At 41.2% G+C, this 16,356-nt stretch overlaps 1 protein-coding gene across 1 annotated transcript in view; it reads right to left on the reverse strand.

Moving 5' to 3' along the window:
• HECW1 (HECT, C2 and WW domain containing E3 ubiquitin protein ligase 1) overlaps positions 1–16,356 on the reverse strand; it is a 507,225-nt gene that overhangs the window by 409,956 nt on the left and 80,913 nt on the right. The gene's annotated exons all lie outside the window — the stretch shown is intronic.

Below are 16,356 nucleotides of genomic sequence, written 5' to 3' on the forward strand. Positions count from 1 at the left end.
GGCAGAACCATGAGGAATGTGGGTTTTTACTGCTCAGACTGCTTGAGGCAGTCACAGCTGAAATGGAGCAAAGGTGTCATGGACATAGGACCCAGCGCCTGCATTTAGAAGAACTATGCACTTGGTTTAATGTTCTGCTGTTACCATCTTGAAACTCTAAATAATTTTTTCACAAGATGTCCCACGTTTTCATTTGTCACTGGGCTCCACAAATTATGTAGCTGGTCCTGGGAGAAGTTGCCTTGGGTGACAGGGTACCCATCTTCTCTGCCTGCTTCAGCTGAGTAGAACACACCCATCCTCAGCCATCATCTCCCAGCAATTGCCAAATCCTGTTCATTAGGCTTTGATACTGTATCACACCTGATTTTCTTCACTCAGTAACACCTAATACAGATTTAGGAGCTCCGAAAAGGGAGCAACTGCTCAAAGCTAGGGAGCCTGGAGAAGGCTATAGAGAAATCATAGCAACTGCTCTGTGAAGTGACACCTCCTGCTGATATAGGAGAGTTAGCATGTCCCTAGGTAGACAGGGAGGTCCCTGGTGGAATAAACAAAAGACAGCCATATCCTAAAACTTCAGGTTTTGAAATCCCTCCTTTGCTCCAGGACATAATGTAACAAGCCCTTGAGGTTAATCATAAAATTCATTTTGGCCTGAGAAATGGAGCAGATCTGATAGATAAAGAGTGGGTTACTTTGCTAATTCCTTTAGGATGGGCAAGCAGAACAAACCTGGTAGATGAATTTCATTAGAAGGCACCAGTTCTCTTCTTCAAACAGTTACCTTCTCAAAACAGCTCCCCTTCCCCAAACAGACAAAGGGAAGGTATAAAAGTAAGATCTTTGGCCTCAGTCATGGGGCATCCCCCATTCGGGACCCCCTGCTGCTCAGGAGTTGCAACCTCTTCTCCTGCCTTTAATAAACTATCCTCTTTTTAAAACTTTTTGCCTCTCCCTGGTCCGTGTTTCCATTCTTCGGCTTCACGAGACACGATCCCGGCCCACACTCAGAAACTGCCGGCAGATCCAACATCACCCACATCACTGCCCTCTTTCCCGGCCACCGCCTATTGCTATGCCAGATGAGCTGTGCACACTGCCAGGGGGCCATTTACCCAGTAGACATCATAGCCTTGGGGAGTGTTGTTGTTGTCTTTCTCTAATTTGCATAAAGTCATTATGTAGAAAAGGTGTATGGGGCCAGTGTTCTGCTTCCTTCCTTATTGAAGGAGTACCCTCACCCACTTATACCCCAAAAAGAAATGATTTTTTCCCCTTGCTAATTTTCTTGCATGTACACAGAATAAGAAATATTTTTTCTAAAAGTTCTACTTTTAATTATATCCCCTTATAAAAAGGTACACTGGAACCAGGGATTAGGTGCTTTTTGTGTTCTAATTAGTAGGCCTTTTTCCTTTTATTTAAGGATTTACTGGGTGGTATGATGGGGTTAGAGAGATTTACACCTGTCCTCTAACTAGCTCACTGTTATTTGACAATGAGCAGATGCTTTTATGAAATGAACACACACACTAACATGCATATACCTTCAAAAACCATTCAAGTGGCAGGGTAAAATAAAACTCTTAAATGTACTTTAATTTTTTTTTCTTATGGATGCATGTGCATGAATGGAAAATATCACAAATTATTCTCCATGTGACTTTTAAAATTTAGTGAGTAAGACATGCAATCTAACTCCAAAACTTAATTAAAATCTAGCAGAAGTAACTGCTTAGCCATTGTGTCCTGTGAAAGAAACCACTGAAAGCACACTCCTAGAGTGTTACTCACAGCCCAGCTGCGCTCTAGCTCAAGGCAGCTCTGACCCAGGAGCCTGCAGCTGCGTCTCTGAGGGAGAATAATCACTGAGGCAGACAGTTTCATGCACATATGGTTACCCTCAGTGCCAGAGCCAATGGCCTGGATGTGGGATGAGCCCCTACCTTGGATGAGACAAGTGCTGAATTAGATCACAGAGATACTGGCTATTTGAATCAAAGTATGGTTCATTCCATGCAAAGCAAAACAATTGAATGTGAAAAACCCTACTCAGGCCCTAGATATTTAATAAAATAGTTGTCTTAAAAGCAATAAGACACACAGGTTCAGATAAAAATCAGGTGAAGATAGAGGACCTATCTTTTGAATTAAAATTCATAAAATACCGTAAAATTGAAGTTCTATGAAGTATCAAAAAAGAAGTAATTTCTCCTAATAGCATTAAGGAGGAAGGAAAACAGGCACTCATTTATCATCAGGAAGGACTTCCACTAACTACAGCAGTAATGCCACCAGCCTGACAAACAACACATCCTCTCCCTTCTCCTGGTTTCACTCTCTGAGGCCACAAAGTCTGAAGCAGAAGGAAAGGGCTTGGTCCTGCCCAGACCTCCCCAAGCTTAAAGGTTATTCAAGTCACCAAGCATATCAGCAGCCCAGCTGGGCTGTCCCACTGGAGGCACCTTGCTGCATGCGATGGAATTGAGAGCTCCCTTAGCAAACGTGGCAGGAAGCGGCAGAGTGCATCCTGGACTGCTGGACCTTCTCTCGTAGAGCGCAGCACACAGTGAGCTATCTGGGGAGACCTGGGTTAGATGCCCCTTACAAGCGTGAAGCCCCAGTAATAATCACCATGCCATTAATGATTTCTTTCTTCACTTTCTGAAATGGAATCAGCACAACATGACAGTTAATATTTTGTTCTGAAGTCATTTTTATAACCTAGTTGTCACTCTATCCAGAAAATAAATCATACCTGCTGAAACAAGTAAGGGGAACACAGCTGTTGCCAAACTCCTGTGAAAAACTCTCATTCATTAAAACATAGGTTTGCCTGTTCTTTTAATATCTCCTTCAGAAACCACTTTCTCACAGAATCTGCCTCACTGAAACAGCAGTGTTGAATGCTGGTTGCCACAGCCCACCTTTTTGGCTCATGGAAGGTAATGCTCTCCCCTCCTGTTGGAAGCATTTGCCTCATTGTAGCCACAGAGCTTGGTTACTATAAGGAATTTTAAAAGCAGGGGAGGTAACGAAGGAAAGAACATCATCTCTGAATATGGAAAGGTTTTGTGGAAAGAAGGAAGAGCCGGGACACACACAGGGGTTTGTCGTTTCTCATGTACAAATGCGTCTGATTCAGAGAAGAATGACAGAAGATCCCAGATTCTTAAAGAGAGAGAAAATCTTACATTAGGTCAGCATTTATCACACAAAATGAAATTCCCATGAAGTATAGAAATTAGGCTATGTCCTCAAACCACCTTTCTAATTTAGAAACTATTACGTGGGTCTGTAACTGCAGCAACACTATTAGAATATATCATTTTTCAATATCTAGCTCTAGATCCTTAAAAACATTTGGGTTTTTTTTTAACCATTTATTACACTATCATTCTTTGTAAATGATATAAAAGAGACAAACAGCTTTATGTATACAGCTCTTACATCATACATTATAGAAAACCCCAAACAGCCAATGTATCAAAAAGAAGAGCATAGCTTGTTAAAGTACAAACTCTGAAAAAAATAACTTTGCACCACTAAGTGGATATTTATCAAAAGTTTATAGTAAAGTAGGAAGATACATATGTCATAATATCTAGGGAAAATATCAGGACATAGAAATATATGTACAATCTTAACAGTTCAGAAAAGATGTCTACTAAAACATGATTAAAAAAAGTATATCAAAATGTTGACATTGATTGTCATAAGGTGGTGTCATAAGGATAATTTTTTCTTCTTTGTACTTTTCTGTATTTTCCAATTCTTAAAATGAGCATGTATAACTTACAGTTAGGAGATTTAATTAAAGAATTTCTTTAAAAAGAATGTTCAGCAATCAAGATGGCACAGTAGGTAAATGCTGTATTTACCTTCTCTCACAACCACATCAAAATTACACCTAATCTAGAAAACAACCATTACTGAGAATCACCTAAAATCAAGCTGAACTAAAGCCTTTCAACTAACGATGTGCAGAAAAAGCCACCTCCAGACTGGCAGGAGGGACAGAGACGCAGAATGGGCTGGTCCCACATCCATGTGTGACCATTAAAGATTGGGAGGGCTATTTTGGCTGTGGGGGTACCTCCCATTCCCCTAGAGGAGTGACAGATCCCAGCCCTCCCACCACCCCAGCCCAGGGTTCCAGTGCTAGGGAGAGAAGTCCCCATAATTTTTGGTTGTGAAAACCAGCAGAGATTATGACTGAGTGAGACTGAGTATGGCTGCACTCCCAGGCGCTCCTCTTAAAGGGACCATGCACAGACTTACCCACCAATGGAATTACTTGCTCTGAGCTCCAGAGCTGGGGCAGCAGCTGGAAAGGCAGCAGGGATAAATGGTGGTGAACTGAGTTGTCTGGCTTGGGACAGGGGCTGGAGAGGCAGCTTTCTGGATGAGGGAGCTAGCAGAGGCTATTGTTTCTTTGTTGAGCCCTGCCCTTTCCCGGCACGCGAACACAGGCTGCCATCAGATCTGAGTCTCCACCATCCATTTGTTCCCCATGCACTGGCAATTTGAGACCCGGCCCCACACAACTTTTGGGTACACCCAGGCTGCTTTCAGTAGCTGTTTCGTGTGGACTGCCTACCTTGGCTCAAGTTGCAGGATTTTCTAGGGTTTCTCAAAAGTTCATGGAACCCAGACAAGCAGCATCTGGCTTGAGCGTGTCCTGTACCTCTGGCTCAGCAGCCCTAAGCTGGCACTAGCAGCAGCCGGCCTTGGTTTGTGCTTGGCCTCTCAAGGTGCTTCCAAGTGCAGCATGGGTAGCAGCCATCTGCGGATTTCTTTCTGGTTCCCAGTGGTGGCCTCGGGTGGGGCACTGGCTGTGGCTAAATTAGACCCACAGCAAATCCCTTCCAAGGTGGTCCTGGGGCTGGCACCCCTTGTGGCCAGCTTCAAAATGAGCTAGAGCATTACCCAGCTGCCTCCAAGTATGACACACCCAAGGGCCAGAATGGGCAGGCACCAGAGTTCTGCTGAGGCAGATCCTGCTCTGTAGAGTCAGCCCCTGCACAACAACTCTTCCACTGTAGTGAAGGCCAGTCCTCTTAACCAGTGACTCCAAGAGTCAGTCCCTTCCATTGATGTGCAATTATCAACCAAGGCTCAACTCCAAGAGGAGGGCACACACGACTCTCACAAGGGACACACCTGGAGCATGTGGCTCAGGTGACCAGAAAGACTGCTCCACTGAACCCCACAGCACACCTACTACATAAGGCCACTCTGTTAAGACCAGAAGACATAGTAGCCCTACCTAATACATAGAAACAAACACAGGGAGGCAGCCAAAATGGGGAGACAAAGAAACACATCCCCAATAAAAGAACAGAACAAAGCTCCAGAAAAAGAACTAAGCAAAACAGAGATAAGCAATCTATCAGATGCAGAGTTCCAAACACTGGTTATAAGAATGCTCAATGATCTCAGGAAGAACTTCAACAGAGAGATAAGAAGCATAAAAATGGAGATGGAAACCATGAAAAATAATGAACCAGAAATAAAGGATATGTTAATGGAAGTGAAGAATATCTAACAGGGAATCAACACTAGATTAGATGAAGCAGAGGATCCAATAAGCAATGCAGAAGATAAGGTTGCAGAAAACACCCAGCCAGAAAACAAAAGAAAAAAGAATCCAAAAAATTTAGGAGAGTTTAAGGGGCTTCTGGGACAATATCAAGTGTACCAACATTCGCATTATAGGGGTACTAGAAGGAAGAGAGAGAGAGAGAGAGAGACCAAGGAATTGAAAACATATCTGAAGAAATAATGACAGAAAACTTCCTTAACCTGGTGAAGGGAATAGACATACAAGCCCAGAAAGCACAGAGAGTCCTAAACAAGATGAACCCAAAGAGGCCAATATCAAGACACATCACAGTTAAAATGCCAAAGATTAAAGACAAAGAAATAATCTTAAAGTAGCAAGTGAAAAGCAATTAGTTACCTACAAGGGAGCCCCCATAAGACTGTCACCTGATTTCTCAACAGAAACTTTGCAGGCAAGAAGGGAAAGGCAGGAAATATTCCAAGTGATGAAAAACAATGACATATAACCAAGATTGCTCTACCCAGCAAGGCTGTCATTCAGAATTGAAGGACAGATAAGGAGCTTCCCAGAGAAGAAAAAGCTGAAAGAGTTCATTACCACCAAACCAGTATTACAAGGAATCCTAGAGGGACTTCTTCAAGATGGGACGGGGGGTTAAGTATGGGTGAAAGGGGAAGGGATTAAAAAGTACAAATTCTAAGGGGGATCAAATATATGGTGATGGAAGGAGAACTAACTCTGGGTGGTGAACACACAATGGGATTTATAGATGATGTAATACAGAATTGTACACCTGAAATCTATGTAATTTTACTAACAATTGTCACCCCAATAAGTTAAAAAAAAAAAAAAAGAAGTACCAATTCATTGTTATACATTAGTCCTGGGGATATGTGGTATAGCATAAGGAATATAGTCAATAATATTGTAATAACTAGGTATGGTGCCAGATAGGTACTAGCTTTATCAGGGTGATAGATGGGAATGGGATAGGGGGCAGGATTAAAAACCGGAAGACTTTAAGAAATACAAATTGGTAGTTAATATAGTATGGGGAATATAATCAACAATGTTGTAAAGATCATGAAAGGTGCCAGAAGGGCACTGGACTTATCACGGGGATCACGTCATAGGCTGTGTAGATGCCTGATCAATGTGCTATACACCTGAAGCTGAAGTAGAATAATATTGACTGTCAACTATCACTAAATACATAGGTATATGTAGTCACAGGATATAGGGTACAACATAGGGAAGATAATCAATGGTATTGTAACAGCTATATAAGATGTCAGAGGGATAATAGCATGGTAGGTGGGTTATCACTTTATGAGGGGTTTAAATGTCTAGCTATTACATTTCTTTGTACACCTGAAACAAATGGTAAAAATTAATTAATTTTTTAAAATGTTCAATAATGTGCCATTTGTTAAAGCAGCAGCAATTATTGGCTAAACCATCAAAATGTATTTTTCATATTGTTTTTCCATTTGTCCTCCTATTCTATTGCATAGTGTAAATTTGCTGTATCACTTCTGCTAAAGAAAATAAGAAAAATAAATAAAATGTAATGAAATGCATACGCAATGTAAAGCATATATAGTGAGTTAGCAAATGGCTTCTGAGCCATAGGAAAAACACATAGTATGTGGTAAGTACAGAGACCTGGGCAGAATTCATAGTATGTGCTAAAAACTGACAGTAAGTTAGAAACTTGACATGCTCAAAATAGAAAAGGAAACATGTACTGGGAAAATGTTACTTAAAGTGGGTAAAAGATGGACAGACAATGTCATGAGCTGACAACTGGGTCACCCCTGACATCATCAACCATCTGTAGGTGACACCCACTGCATCCCCACTCTGGCTCCACATGTGCTTCGCTTAAGAATGCAGTTAGGGGTGGCCTGTTGACTCAGTGATTAGAGTGCAGTGCTCATAACATGAATGTCACTGGTTTGATTCCCACATGGGCCAGTGAGCTGCACCCCTCACAACTAGATTGAAAATGACTTGACTTGGAGCTGAACTGCACCCCCCACAACTAGATTGAAAAACAATGACTTGACATGGAGCTGATGGGTCCTGGAAAAACACACTGTTCCCCAATGTTAAAAAAAAAGAAAAAAAAAAAAGAATGCAATTAGAAACCATGGTTGTTTCGTAGTGAATTGGCAAGCTACAGCTGTGGGTTAGCCATATTTGCTCCCATGCTTCTCTGATAGAGCAAGAGTATATCAATGGCCCAAGTACATTCAGCCTTTGGATCCCCTTCCTCAAACCCAACTCTGGCCATTACTGGGGAAGGCTGCTGCAGCAGAGACAGAACACATCAACTTTACTAGCCCAGGACTCAGGTAGAGTGGCACTACCTGCTGATAACCTACCCTAAGTAGGTTAACCTACCCCATCGTTTCCCCTTGTTTGTGTTTTAAATTGATTTCATAAACAGTGGGATTCAAGCATCTTAGTGTGGTGTGTGAGCCTCACTGTTTTGAGACTTCTGGGATATCTTGCTGGTGAGTATAGTAGTACCTCGGTTTTCGAACATCTCCGTTGACGAATATTTTGGTTTACGAACGCTGTAAACCCAGAAGTAAATGCTTCGGTTTTCGAACACACCTCAGAAGTAGAACATGTCATGCAGCTTCGGCTGAGTGTAAGATCCTGAGGCCTAGCTGTTGGCTGTTTTCGGACGTTTCAGAACTCCAACGGTCTTCTGGAACGGATTATGTTCGAAAACCGAGGTACCACTGTACTTGCATCGAGGTCCTTTCCCTACATAACATGAGGAAGGGGAAATGTTCTCCTCTACTCCAGTCCCCAAAATTATACTTGAGACAGACTCAAGTGGGGGATTGGATGTGAACACACACAGTGTACCTATGAGTAGTCAGAAACCAAAACTGGGCCTCGATCAGAAATGAATAAACACTCTTTGCATAATAATCCTTTACAAACTTAAAGGAGTTCAACAAGGTAGAAGAGGAGTTTAGAATATGGAGGGCAGAGCATCATGGGAAGAGAACATTTCTGCAAATGGGTGTGTTTGTATAACACGAGACTGCTCTAGTTTTGGTGGCTGGCAGAGGAGCCATTTCTCAATGTATCCTATAGCAGCAATCTCACTGATCCTCAGACAGAGTCTAGAAGATAAGGACTGAAATTCTTCTTTTTATAAATATGTCACTGATCAACTGAATACTTTATGATAAATAATTTTCAATCCATGACTCCCCCAGACCTGTGTATTTCATTATTCTTTTGAAAATCCCTCAGCTTATCAGGATTTAGTAGTACAATGAAGAAATACATTACTCTTCCCTTTTCCTAGTGTGACTGTAAAATGCATTTCCTCAGATATGACCATGGCTGTAAGAGGGGAATGTCAGAGTGAAAGAACATTTATTTGCTTTGAATCCACTCAGCAAATCTTCCTCGCTCCTTAATTTAACTCTGAAGTGTTGAATTTCTACCACAGTTAATAATTTTCCCCATATTAGAAAACAACAATACACAAAAAAGCTCTAAGGTTCAAGGTATGTTACAGGTCTGCTATTGTATCCTGTATAAAAGACACCATGGAAATGAGTAATGAGGTCAGATTTTGTAAGATGCATTTGGTTAAAGCTTGGTTAACTGCTGAAGGGTCTTAGTTACTTCCCTCGGTCATTATACATTCCATATAATGTGGTAGGAGCCCTCTTCTCCAACAATACTGGTCAATTAATGGGAAAAGTGTTTTCAATAGGGAATCACTTAAAAATAATAAACAAGCACCTGAAACTTTTACTTTTAACCCCAAACATCTATTTTTTATAGTATGGTCAAAGTTTTTTCTTTGAATGTTTCTCAGGAGTGGAATTCACATTCTTTATGATACAGCCAGTTCTCTAAGGAAACTTTCTTGCTCTCCAGGTCTAGCTTCTATAAAGTAGAGCAAGATCTTAAAAACTTAAAGCACAAGCAAAGCAACCGGAAGGAAATATCCTTCTGGATTTTAATAATGTTCCAATAAGCTTTTGTCACTGTGTCATATTTGCTATTTGTGGTCTGTGGACCAGCAATACCATCATCACCTGGGAGCCAATCAGAGATGCAGGATCTCAGGCCCTGCAGACCTGAAGAGACAGAATTTGCCTTTAACCCTGTCACCCCCTGGTTTGTATACATATTAACATTTGAGTAGCACTGATTAGCTTACATCTATTTCAGTAGCAATATTTAAAGAGATCCACCCTTTCTGTCCTCATATTGAACATTATTATGAATTATGTAATTATAAAAGTAAGCATTACTGGCATAAACAAGTTTGGGAGCACAGACAGCTTATTCTTTGGAAGAACTCAACTCAAGCAGTGAGAACAGAAGTGAATGATTGTGATTAGCTGAGCACTCATCATGCTATAGGCACCACTCAGAGTATTTGACAGAACAGAGAGAACTTCTGCTAATTTAGTGAGTATTTAATTGGGTTGTTTAAAAGCACTGTAGTGCCATAGTAATTAATATTCACTGATGAATGCTCATGAATTGTTTTTAACCCTAATGACAGTGTCATAGGAAGACATCTGAAGTAGGCATTGACTAAGTAATGATATCTTCCCCCACTGATGTGGCTGTGAGAGGCCATCAGCTGATCTGTTCAGGACCTTAATAGAACAAAAAGGTGGCGGGAGGGTGAATTCTTTCTCTCTCTTCATGAGATGGCACTCCATCTTCTCCCACCCTCAGACATTGGACTTCCTGGTTCTCAGGCTCTGAGACTCAGAATGATTTATACTACTGACTTTCCTGGGTCTCTACCTTGCAGATCACAGCTTGTGGAATTTCTCAGCCTCTATAACTGGGTGAGCCAATTTCTATAATAAATCTCCTTATATTTATATAGCTCTATATTTCCTATTGGTTCTCTTTCTCTAGAAACTTTGACTAATATAGCTACATTACAGAATTTAGATCAGAAAAGGTAAAAGACATGACAAATAATGAAATTTTAATTATTCAAATGAGTGTTGTACAAAGGGAGAATCTTTTTCGGCTTATAAAAATTTTTAATCTGTAGGTCTCCATGGTGAAATAGAATGAAATTTTGGGAGGTTGGGAGAATCTCTGTTTAAAGAAATGTTAAATTCCTTAAGGCAATTGTAAGGGCAGCAGCAGAAATAGGGGAAAGGAAGAAACCTTTTTATTCTTACTATGTATAGTGTGGACAATGTTCTCCATGCTCACTGCCTGTGAGTACAGAAATAATCTCAAAGTAAAACAAAATATAATATAGGTAATAAACCCTATATTAAATAAATGTGAAAATAAGAAAATGTGCAAAACAAAAAATTGGAGACTAAGAAGTTAAAGGTAGGGGCCGGCCCGGTGGCTCAGGCGGTTAGAGCTCCATGCTCCTAACTCCGAAGGCTGCCGGTTCGATTCCCACATGGGCCAGTGGGCTCTCAACCACAAGGTTGCCAGTTCAATTCCTCGAGTCCCGCAAGGGATGGTGGGCTCTGCCCCCTGCAACTAAGATTGAGCACGGCACCTTGAGCTGAGCTGCCTCCCGGATGGCTCAGTTGTTGGTTGGAGCATGGGCTCTCAACCACAAGGTTGCCAGTTCAATTCCTCGAGTCCCGCAAGGGATGGTGGGCAGCGCCCCCTGCAACTAAAATTGAACACGGCACCTTGAGCTGAGCTGCCGCTGAGCTCCCGGATGGCTCAGTTGGTTGGAGTGCGTCCTCTCAACCACAAGGTTGCCGGTTCGACTCCCGCAAGGGATGGTGGGCTGTGCCCCCTGCAACTAGCAACGGCAACTGGACCTGGAGCTGAGCTGCGCCCTCCACAACTAAGACTGAAAGAACAACAACTTGAAGCTGAACAGAACCCTCCACAACTAAGATTGAAAGGACAACAATTTGACCATTGTTCCCCAATAAAGTCCTGTTCCCCTTCCCCAATAAAATCTTAAAAAAAAAAAAAAAAAAAAAGAAGTTAAAGGTAGAAAGAACCCAATAAACAAAATAAAAGGAAAGACTAATATGTAAAGTAAAATAAAATTAAAGAAATTAAACATATGTTTCAGAAATTAATTTTAACATGTCTCAGTATAGACCATGTGCTTTAGTTTAAACTATAATATAGGAGTGATTAATTAACACCTGAAGTTCCTGGACCCGAAGTCACCACTACCCAATCAATATGTGCAGTTCATAAGCATTGGAAGGGCTGTAATGTAGTCCTCAGCCCAAAGTCTGGTTTTCCTGCAAAATCCCCAATCTAAATCTGTATCAGAGATCATTTATTAGCCTATCGGATTTGAAAATATCTTTTCATTTTCAAACATTTCCAACCTGGTACGAATGGGGTTGAAGAATTGAAGCCAAGTAAATAAAACCTCTGGAGAGACATCCTAAGTCTAGATCTCCACTCAATACTGTGCTCACAGAAAATTCTCTCTGTTCATTCCACCACAAGTTTAGCTGATCTTGTCACCAGAATATTTGTTGTGTTTGTGCTAGAATAATCTTTCCTATTAATGTGTGCTACAGTACCAAAAGGGCAGCAGGTAGAGTCTTCATTGAGTTTATAGACAAGACATATAGCTGTTTTGTGCTTTTGCCTCCTTGCTAATATATGTTGGCAAATATGACCAAATTCAGTCTGAGTCTTGCTTCTGTTGTAACATATCACTCTTCAGTGTGGCTGTGGAGATATACAGCTCCCACTCACTTCTAAATGTCAAAGCTTACCCATATAATTATAAAAAGACATGATAATTATCAAAAGGAACTATTTGGTCAAAATGGGTCAGTTTGTAACAGACAAAATAAAAATGTAAAAATTTCAAATTAAGAAGATAGGCTAAGAGACAAGCAAGGAAAACATTAGGATTTAGAAATGAATCTAGTTATTGAAAGATAATACTAGTTAAAATAGAAAAGCAAATGATAATACAAATAAGAACACAACATATGATCATATAAAATCAATAAATATTTCAGATAATCAACCTTAATGAAGAATATTAGTGACAGGATGGAGTTCTGGTCAAGATGGAGGAGTAAGTAAGTGTTATGCTTGCTTTCTTGACCACATCAAGATTACAGTTAAGTTACAGAACACTTAACCTGAATAACCATTTAAAGACTAGTTGAACAGAAGTTTTATAACTCAGGATATAGAAAAGAGGCCAAATCAAGACTGGTAAAAAGGGAAGAGATGTGAAATGAGCTATCCCCACCCATGTGTGGCAGTTGAGAATCGGGAGGAATATCTCAGCTGCAAGAATCCCCGCCTGAGGAGTAAGGGATCCAAGCCCCACACCAGGCTCCCCAACCTGGCTCACCAGTGCCAGGAGGAGGAGCCCCCTCATACATCTGTGAAAATCACTGGAGATTCAGTCCATCCGAGTGAGACAGAAGGCTACTGTAAATCCAGGGGTCCTCTTAAAGGCTCCACACACAGGCTCACTCAGTCATAGGCACTTGACAGGGGCACTGGCAGATAGACGGTGGCTCAGAAAGTGCCAGAGAGGACAATGCTGGGAAAAATGGCAGTGTGAGGTGAGCCTCTGTAAAGCTCCCCTGGAATTTACAAAGAATCGAACAACAAAAACTCCACAAAGGACTCCCTGCACAGCAGACAGGCAAGACGAAGAGGCCCACTACCAACTGAAATCACCTACAGGTGGGAGATTCGCACGAGTGGGGGGAGGAGAAAACGGAGAAGTGCGGGGAGACATAGCCGCGGGGGCGCAGGACGCAGACAGCTCAGTGCTCCGAGCTCGCTGCTTCCCGGAACTACCGCAGCTGCGGGAGAGGGAAGAACTCGGACTGCTAGGGCTCCACTTATGGCCCACAGGGCTGAGGGGACAGCATATAACACGGCTGAACCCAACGCTCACGGCAGAGACCTCGGAGAAAAGACTGAGGGAAAAAGGGTGAAAATGGTGGTTTAAGCCCGCAATGCCGAGCAGAGAACGGAGCCTTAGGCACTGAGACGAGACGCCCCCTCCCTCCCCTCCCAGAGCTCGCCCCGCCCCCACCTGCCCGGTGTGACAGTAGCAGTGTCACATCAAAACAACAAAAAATTTGCTGTTTTGAGAACTGTGGACCGCAGACACAAATTCACAGCCCAACTACTTCCGGCAAAGGGGACGGAGCTGTGGAAGCAGGACCAGCTGTGGTGGTGGTCGCCGCCATTGCTCTGGGCCACCTCTCACAACTCACCCCGCCCTTCGCCCCACCTATCTGGGTGGATCCCTGCAGGAGTAAACAGTACTGCTGAAACATACGGGCTCTGAATCAGGAGCTGGAAGAGCTTTGGAACATCAAAAGCTCTCCGCATACCCACCGGGACACTGCGCACTGTGACCTAGATGAACTATTAACAGAGGAGAAGCCCGTCTCCCAGGGAATCCCCCCATGGTGTGAGAAGGTGGAATAGTGCAGAGAAAACACAGCACTACTGTGTGAGAGAAGAAAAATAGGCTGCAGTTGGAGAAAAAATAAAACATTCTACCAACAAGTACTGCAAGACAAAAGAAAGACATCTTCCTATCAACCTGTTGCAGAAGTCACTACTGTAGATGTCTAGGAAGAGAAATAGTAAACCAGTAATTGCCATGAATAACCAACGCAACAAAATGGCTCAGAAAGAAAGTGAAAAATCTCCAGAGAAGGCACTTAAAGATACAGAAATATGTGACTTAAATGACAGAGAATTCAAGATTGCAGTTCTGAAAAAACTCAACGAGATACAAGAAAACACAGATAGGCAGTTAAAGGAACTCAGAAACTCAATCAAAGAACAGCATGAGCATTTTATGAAACAGATTGAAATTTTAAAAAAGAATCAAATAGAATTTCTGGAGATTAAGAACTCAATAGAAGAAATTAAGAATGAAATAACCAGCTTAGGTAGTAGAGTTGACCAGATGGAGGAAAGAATCAGTGACATCAAAGATAGAAACCTGGAAATGACACAGATGGAAGAAGAAAGAGACTTGAGACTTAAAAGAAATGAAAGAACTCTACAAGAACTTTCTGACTCCATCAGAAAGAGCAATATAAGAATAATGGGCATACCAGAAGGAGAAGAAAGAGAGAGGGGAACAGAGAATATATTCAAACAAATTGTCGATGAGAACTTCCCAAATCTGTGGACAGAACTGGATCCTCGAATCCAAGAAGCAAATAGAACACCTAGTTACCTCAATCCCAACAGGCCTTCTCCAAGGCATATTGTATTGAAGCTGTCTAAAATCAACGACAAAGAAAGAATCCTCAAGGCAGCCAAGGAAAACAAGACGGTAACTTACAAAGTAAAGCCCATTAGATTATCATCAGATTTTTCAGCAGAAACTCTACAAGCCAGGAGGGAATGGAACCAAATATTCAAACTATTGAAAGAGAGAAATCATGAGCCAAGAATAATATATCCAGCAAAGATATCCTTTAGATATGAAGGAGGAATAAAGACCTTTCCAGACATACAGAAGCTGAGGGAATTTTCTAATACCCGATCTGCACTACAAGAAATACTAAAGGAGGCTATTCGACCACCATCAACAGTGACAATTTGTGGCAACCAAAACTCAAAAAGGGGGAGAGTAAAGACCTGAACAGGAATATGGGAATGGAGAAAGTAAGCATGCTGAAGAAAATGGAATACTCTAAATATCAAACTTTCTTTTACATAAACTTAAGGGTAACCACTCAAAAAAAATCCAGAACTGAAATATATACTGAAATAAAAGAAGAAACAGAGGGAAACATCATAGAATACCACCACACAGAAATAATAGACAACAATGAAAAGGCAAAGAAACAATGGAGACACAGCCTTACCAGAAAACTAAAGATAGAATGACAGGAAATCCTCACATATCAATAATCACCCTAAATGTAAATGGATTGAATTCACCAATAAAAAGGCACAGAGTAGCAGATTGGATCAAAACTCTAAACCCAACCATATGCTGTCTCCAAGAGACACATCTCAGCTACAAGGACAAGCATAGACTCAAAGTGAAACGGTGGAAATTGACACTCCAAGCAAATGGTACCCAGAGAAAATCAGGTGTAGCCATAATGATATCAGATGAAACAGACTTCAAGGTGAAAAAGATAACAAGAGACAAAGATGGACATTTCATAACGGTGAAGGGGACTGTACAACAAGAAGACATAACAGTCATCAATATTTATGCCCCCAATCAGGGAGCACCTAAATACACCAAGCAACTACTAACAGAACTAAAGGGAGAAATTGACCAAAACACAATTATACTAGGGGACTTAAATACATCATTGACAGCTATGGATAGATCATCCAAACAGAAAATAAATAACGAAATAGTAGCCCTAAATGACACATTAGATGAAATGGACATAATTGACATTTATAGAGCACTTCATCCTAAAACATCAGACTATACATTCTTTTCTAGTGTACATGGAACATTCTCAAGGATAGACCATATATTGGGACATAAAATCAGTCTCAACAAATTTAAGAAGATTGAAATCATACCATGCATATTCTCTGATCACAAGGCTTTGAAATTGGATATCAACTGTAAAAAGAAAGCGGAAAAACACAAATACATGGAGATTAAACAACATACTTTTAAAGAAGGACTGGGTCAAAGAAGAAATTAGAGGAGAGATCAAAAGATACATAGAAACAAATGACAATGAAAATACATCCTACCAAAATTTTTGGGATGCAGCGAAAGCAGTTTTAAGAGGGAAATTTATCTCATTACAGGCCTATCTCAAGAAACAAGAAAACTC

The sequence above is a fragment of the Rhinolophus sinicus genome, linkage group LG09 (assembly GCF_036562045.2).
Source record: "Rhinolophus sinicus isolate RSC01 linkage group LG09, ASM3656204v1, whole genome shotgun sequence".
NCBI classification, from domain to species: Eukaryota; Metazoa; Chordata; class Mammalia; order Chiroptera; family Rhinolophidae; genus Rhinolophus; species Rhinolophus sinicus.